The sequence below is a fragment of the Cajanus cajan genome, chromosome 1 (assembly GCF_000230855.2).
Source record: "Cajanus cajan strain Asha chromosome 1, NIPB_CcT2T_4, whole genome shotgun sequence".
Taxonomy (NCBI): domain Eukaryota; kingdom Viridiplantae; phylum Streptophyta; class Magnoliopsida; order Fabales; family Fabaceae; genus Cajanus; species Cajanus cajan.
Genome location: NC_138517.1, coordinates 48,336,688 through 48,343,532, shown reverse-complemented (window position 1 = coordinate 48,343,532; position 6,845 = coordinate 48,336,688).

Genomic DNA, 6,845 nt, shown 5'->3' with positions numbered 1-6,845 from the left:
AAGTTTGCTGACGGACTGAAGTATGATCTGAAGAGGGTGGTGGTGCCAATGGCCATCACGGAGTTTCCAACCTTAGTGGAGAAGGCGAAGGTGGTTGAGCGGTTGGAGGGTGGTAACTGCGGGGTGAAGACTGCTGAGGGGCCATCCGGGTCCAAGAAAGGAGGGAGCCAGAGGAAACCGTATGATAGGCCCCAACCACAACAAGGGGGTCCTGTCATCAGGCAACCTTCTGGTGCTGTTGGTGGTGGAGGACAGGGTGGAGGTGCTACCTTAGATGTTACAGGTGTGGTGGGCCCCATATGATCAGGGATTGTCCCCACATAGAGAACCGGTGTTTCAGGTGCCAGCAGATGGGCCATGTGTCTTTCAACTGCCCCACCAGAAACAGACCGGAGAGGAGTGCTCAGAGGAGTGATGCACAGAGAGGTGATGCCCAGAGGGGTGACAGACCCACCACAGCTGGTAGGGTCTTTGCTTTGACAGATGCTGAGGCTTCGACTTCTTCTGATCTTGTGAAGGGGAAGGGCAGAGCGGCTGGTAAGGATGTGGTGTTTTTGTTTGATTCTGGAGCTTCTCACTCCTTTATCTCTTATGCTTGTGCTGCTATGCTTGGTGTACCTGTATGTGATTTGGAGTTGAGACTGCTAGTGTCGACGCCCGCTTCTGCTTCTGTAGTTGCTTCTGAGTTGTGTGTTGGTTGCCCTATTGTTGTGAATGGGAAGAGGTATAAGGTAAACTTGATTTGTGATGGAGGACCATCCTTGAAGACACATGTGGGTCCCATCACTAGGTCCATGGCTAGGAGAGTTGAAGAAGAGGAGGGAGCTCACACACCAAGGGACACTCTCCTCATGATCATAGAGTATTAGTTTCTCTCCTAAGCCTCATTAGTATAGGATTATTTTATTTTCCAATTTTACCCTTGTATTTTGGGGTATTTTAGTCATAGGATTTATTTTCTTTGTATTTCCCATTTTACCCTTGTATTATGGGGTGCTTTAGATGATTAGGTTTTTAATTTGGGCTAGGGTATTTCATTAGAGGGTGACGCCTATTTTTGGTGAGCATTGGATCTATTTTTGGTGATAGAAAGGCTTAGGCCCAAGTGGAGGGCAAAGGTTGCATGGACTTATCATGCACCTAGTTGTATCCAATCTAGACCCATAGATTCCATACTTGGTCACCAAGTAGCATCTAGGGTTCATTTGGCATGTCATTTGGAGTGCATTTGCCTTATGAATTTCGGCCATGTTCATCAAGGGTAAAATCTAGTCCTTCTTGTCTTCTTGTTGTCTTTTTCTATTCGGTCATTTCTTGCCTCCTTGTTTCTTTTGTGTGGCCAAATAGTTTTGGGTTCACACCTTGTTCCTTGTGAGCCTTCCTTGCCATTTTTTTAGGTTCCATCGTTAGGGTTACCATGCTTTTCTATTTTTAGGTTGAGTATCATATGAAAATGCCATGAACATGCTTTTTGAGTTTTGAATCCACCTAAGTTTTGTCATCTTATGTTTCCTATATATTGTCTACATCATTTCCATGTATGTGCCAAACACCTTGCATGAAACACATGATCAAAATACCATGATGCATCATTCTAAGTGGTGTCGCCACCGGCCCGAAACGGGCTTTCGGCATTCGCGAGGGATGGTTGGACTCGTTTATTTGTTTAAAAATAGTGGATTGCTAGAATGACTTATTCTCAAACTGAGACCTCGTCAAACGAGCAATTTTATTAAAAGGCTCACTAATCCATATTAATCCCAAGCGGGACCCTCCATGGATTAGTGGTTTTCATAAAAGGAGGGTTCGTGGAGTCGCCACCAATGTTTTACTCAAAACATTGGAAAAAGGGATAAGGCAATTGATTTAAAAATCAACTTTGGCCACTACAACCAGAGTTGGGTAAGGGAGTCGGTTACGCGTGGGGAAGGTGTTAGCACCCCACGGCGCCCCTTTCGGGTTCCCTATGACAGATTATTTTTAAAAGAACAGTATAAAATTACTAAATTACCCCTATTTATTCTAAGCAATTATAAATTGGCTATCTACATGATGACAGTTTAAATATGCACACAGAAAGCAGTAAAAGGAAGGATTGAAGGGAAACCTCTTGAAGCGTGCTTTTATATATTGCAAAGAACTGGGAAGCGTTTTGGCGTTCCCTCGCTCTACAAGCCCGCTCCTCGCTCTCCTAGAACAAAATTTTAACTAAGGGAATCAAAAAGATTTCCCCTCGACTAGGTTCGATCCTCAAGCAAAATGGCTCGGGGCTCAAGAACTTCGTCGGATCAACTCTCCGAGTGATTTCTAGGGCAGAACACTGCTCAAAAACCCCAGAATACTCAAGGAGAGGGTTGAAAACTATGTTGAAAAAGTGTGGTAGGACGTCCAAATGACGTCATATTTATAGGGAATAGGCGCAATACGGCCTACAGGGCCAATACGGCCGTATTGAAATTTTTGAACTTCAATACGGTCGTATTGGAGTTCAATACGGTCGTATTGAAAGTCAGAAATTTCAATACGCCCGTATTGAGTTCGCGGCGGTCGTATTGAAGTGTCAATACGGTCGTACTGACTTCAGTACGGCCGTATTGAAGCTTCAATACGGCCGTATTAAGTTCAGTACGGCCGTATTGGGCTTTTTCCCTCCACTTCCTTATTTTTTTAGCTATTCTAAGACCTCTAGACCTACAGAGAACCCTCCTAGGGCTTTCCAGGAGTCCTTCTGGCTGATTATCCTTCAGTCTTCGAGAATCTTCAAGCTTTTATTTCCGACCCGGACAATTTTAGGGGTCTACAGCTGCCCCCCCTTTACTTAGTCGGACGGCCTTTTGGTGTATCGGCTGACAAGTAAAGGAGTTGACCCAATTGTCCGGGTATTGTGCCGACCTTCTGACTTGTAGCGTCTTCCGGTGGAAAAATGTTGAGTAGCCTCTCCAGGTGGGTGCATACTTCGGCGCTTCTGACATCCTCGGTAGCTGAGTTTACCTTCTCCAAGGCCAACTTCACTCGACGCCCGAGCCGGAAGTTGGACATCAACGCGCCTCTGATGACGCTGATGGTTGAGTACCGCCTCTCCAGGCTTAGCTTCACTCTTTGTTCGAGCCGGAAACCAAGCACCTTTACGACGACGGTGAGCAGTGTGAGTTTTGCCTCTCCAGGCCTTGCTTTGCTTGTTGCCCAAGCTGGAAGCTGTGAGTACCGTCTCTCCAGGCTTAACTTCACTCTTTGTTCGAGCCGGAAGCTAAACACCTTTGTGACGACGGTGAGCAGTATGAGTTTTGCCTCTCCAGGCCTTGCTTTGCTTGTTGCCCAAGCTGGAAGCTGTGAGTACCGTCTCTCCAGGCTTAACTTCACTCTTTGTTCGAGCCGGAAGCTAAACACCTTTGTGACGACGGTGAGCAGTATGAGTTTTGCCTCTCCAGGCCTTGCTTTGCTTGTTGTCCAAGTTGGAAGCTGTAAGTACCGCCTCTCCAGGCTTAGCTTCACTCTTTGTTCGAGCCGGAAGCTAAGCACCTTTGTGACGACGGTGAGCAGTATGAGTTTTGCCTCTCCAGGCCTTGCTTTGCTTGTTGCCCAAGCTGGAAGCTGTAAGTACCGTCTCTCCAGGCTTAGCTTCACTCTTTGTTTGAGCCGGAAGCTAAGTACCTTTGTGACAACGGTAAGCGGTGAGTATCCCTTTTCCAGAGATAGCTTCGCTCATTGCCCGAGCCGGAAGCTGCATACCTCCGTGTTTGTGACGACGGGGGTAGCGTGAATATCTCCTTTCCAGGGATTTGTGATGATTTTGTCTCCACAGTCCACGATGCTGCTTCGACGGTTGTTTTTTGATTTTGTGCCACTAGGGGCTGGATAACGCAGGGATCCGTCTAGGGGATGTGCAGTTACTCACAGGTTCTTGTGTCCCAACTTTCCATTGCGTAGTTGGTTCCCACTGGGGAATTTCTGATTCCTTTGGGTGCAGACACAAAGATGCTCTTTCTGATGTGAGCGGTGCCTTATGATTGGCTGACGTCCTTTCGACGTTGGTGGAGTATCCCGGTTATCCTTGTTCGGGTAACTCTTTTTGATTTTCTGATTTTTTTGCTGCCTCTGTGTAGGCTGTTATCCGCTGGGGATTCTGGATGTTGATTTTGTCTCCACAGTCCACGATGCTGCTTCGACGATTATTTTTGATTTTTGTGCCACTAAGGGCTGGATAACGCAGGGATCCGTCTAGGGGATGTGCAGTCATTCACAGGTTCCTGTGCCCCAACTTGCATTGCATTGTTGGTACCCTTGGGGAATTTCTGACTCCTTGGGGTATAGACACAGATGCTCTTTCTCTCTGAGTTGAGCGATGCCTTATGTTTGGCTGACGTCCTTTGACGTTGGTGGAGTATCCCGGTTTATCCTTATTCGGGTAACTCTTTTTAATTTTTGGATTTTGTTGCCTCTGTGTAGGCTGTTATCCGCCAGGGGATTTTGTCATTGGTTTGTGATTGGCCTCTTCTGTTAGGCAGATCATCTTGATGTTCAATGATAGGCTGAGAGCCGGATTCCACTTGGGGAATGATTATTGATCTTTTTATGATTTTTCCTTTTGAAGGAGTGCCTCTTATGTAGGCGACTGAGGAATTGGGGTTCAGTGTTCGGCTGAGTGCCGGATTCCACTTGGGGAATATTTATTGATATATTTTTTTTTTTTTTTTTTTTTTTTTTTTTTTGATTTTTCTCCTTTTGCAGGGATGCCTCTGAGTAGGCGATTGGGGAATGAGGGATCTTATGTATCCCAGAGTATTATTTAGGAAACCTCTGCAGGCTTAGCCTCACTCAGCGCTTTGAGTCGGAGAGCTATCTTCCACTGAGGAAGTGTTAAGTCCCTTGACTTGTATATACTGTTTGGATGATCGCACTTCCATTGGGGATTGCGTCGGTTTTGCTTTGATAGCTCTTGCTGGGGATTTTGAATCCAAGAGCATGAGTTGAGGTTTTCTCTGGGGAGTATTATTTCTGCGAGCCTCTCCAGGCTCATTTATTCTGTACAGTTGGGGGAGTATTATTTCTGCAAGCCTCTCCAGGCTTTAGTTATTCTGAGGAAGTATTATTTCTGCAAGCCTCTCCAGGCTTAATTATTCTGAAAGAGTATTATTTCAGCAAGCCTCTCCAGGCTCAAATATTCTGAGAGTATTATTTCTGCAAGCCTCTCCAGGCTTTAGTTATGATGAAAGAGTATTATTTCGGCGAGCCTCTCCAGGCTCAATTATTTTGAGAGTATTATTTCGGCGAGCCTCTCCAGGCTCAGTTATTCTGAAAGAGTATTATTTCGGCAAGCCTCTCCAGGCTCAGTTATTTTGAGAGAGTATTATTTCGACAAGCCTCTCCAGGCTCAGTTATTCTGTGGGAGTATTGTTTCGGCAAGCCTCTCCAGGCTCAGTTATTCTGAGAGTATTCTTTCGGCAAGCCTCTCCAGGCTCAGTTATTCTGTATGACGCTGTTGATTTTCTGAATCTTTGCATTTTGTTTGCTGCTGTCATACACAAGCAATTTTTCTATTTTTTCTATTTTATGCAATTGCCTCATGACGAGGTCTTTGAAAATTTCTTTATGGCCAATACGGCCGCATCCATTTCAGTACGCCCGTATTGAATTGAAAATTTGTTCATAACCCTAATTTTGGTACGGGCGTACTGAACATGATACGAGCGTATTGTTTTTCTGAAGTTTATATTTTTTTGTTTTTTTGTTTTTTTGTTTTTTTGTTTTTTTGTTTTTGTTTTTTTTTTCAATAAACAGAGAATAAGTGATCTTCCAGTACACCTATCATCTATATGCATGTATGCAGTATGATGCACCTAATTCTATTTGATTCATCTTTCAAAAGAATTAACCGATGCGTTTTTGTGTTTGGATTTTGCCATTCCTCCAGACGGACTGTGCTCTGCCAATTTCTGTTACCGAGGAATGATGCGTATTTGATTTTGGTGTCATCAACCAAATGATTCTTCCCTTTCTTTAGAAGATGTGTCAACCCTCCTATTGACCACTATATCTCCATGTTTCCACTAGATTATTCAAAAATCGTTGGGGACAAGAGAGAAAAGAAGGAAAGGATATATTTTCAAAAGTTTGTGTTTTAGAGGGGATTATTTTATTTTTTTAAAAAATGGATTTTGTAAGAATGGCGGGCCAATGGTAGGCTTAAGTGTTTGGGCTTGTTCGTTTAAACACTTATGAGGTTAAGCACATCTTTGTTATTAATGATTGTGCTTTGACAACTTGGATAGCTTTTCTTGAGCCCCTTGTTGAATTCAATTGATGGTACCATCATGGATTTATTTTGTTTTTCGATTGCCCTAACTTTTGCCTAAAACACGCATTTGTGATGTTTTAGCGGGCTTTTGTCTTCATTTTGTAACCCTAACTTTTGCCTAGGTCACCCTTTTCGTGGGATTCCTAGCGGGTTTTTGTCTTCATTTTGTAACCCTAACTTTTGCCTAGGTCACCCTTTTCGTGGGATTCCTAGCGGGTTTTTGTCTTCATTTTGTAACCCTAACTTTTGCCTAGGTCACCCTTTTGTGGGATTCCTAGCGGGTCTTTTGCTCTTATTTTTGCGCAGTCCCCTTTTTGGGTTTCCTGCCGAGCTTATTATCTTTAGGATTTCTTTTATCCATGATGGCACTTATTGATGCCAAGAAAAGGTGCTCCAAGCTGTCATGCACATTTCCACATAAAAATGATGCGGGTTTATTGTTATCAAGATGATTTTAACCTCATTTATGTTCATTCAAACAGGGTTAAATAATGTGGTTTAGAATTTTATTGCAAGCAAGAAAAGAAGCAATAAGAAATAATGAAGAATG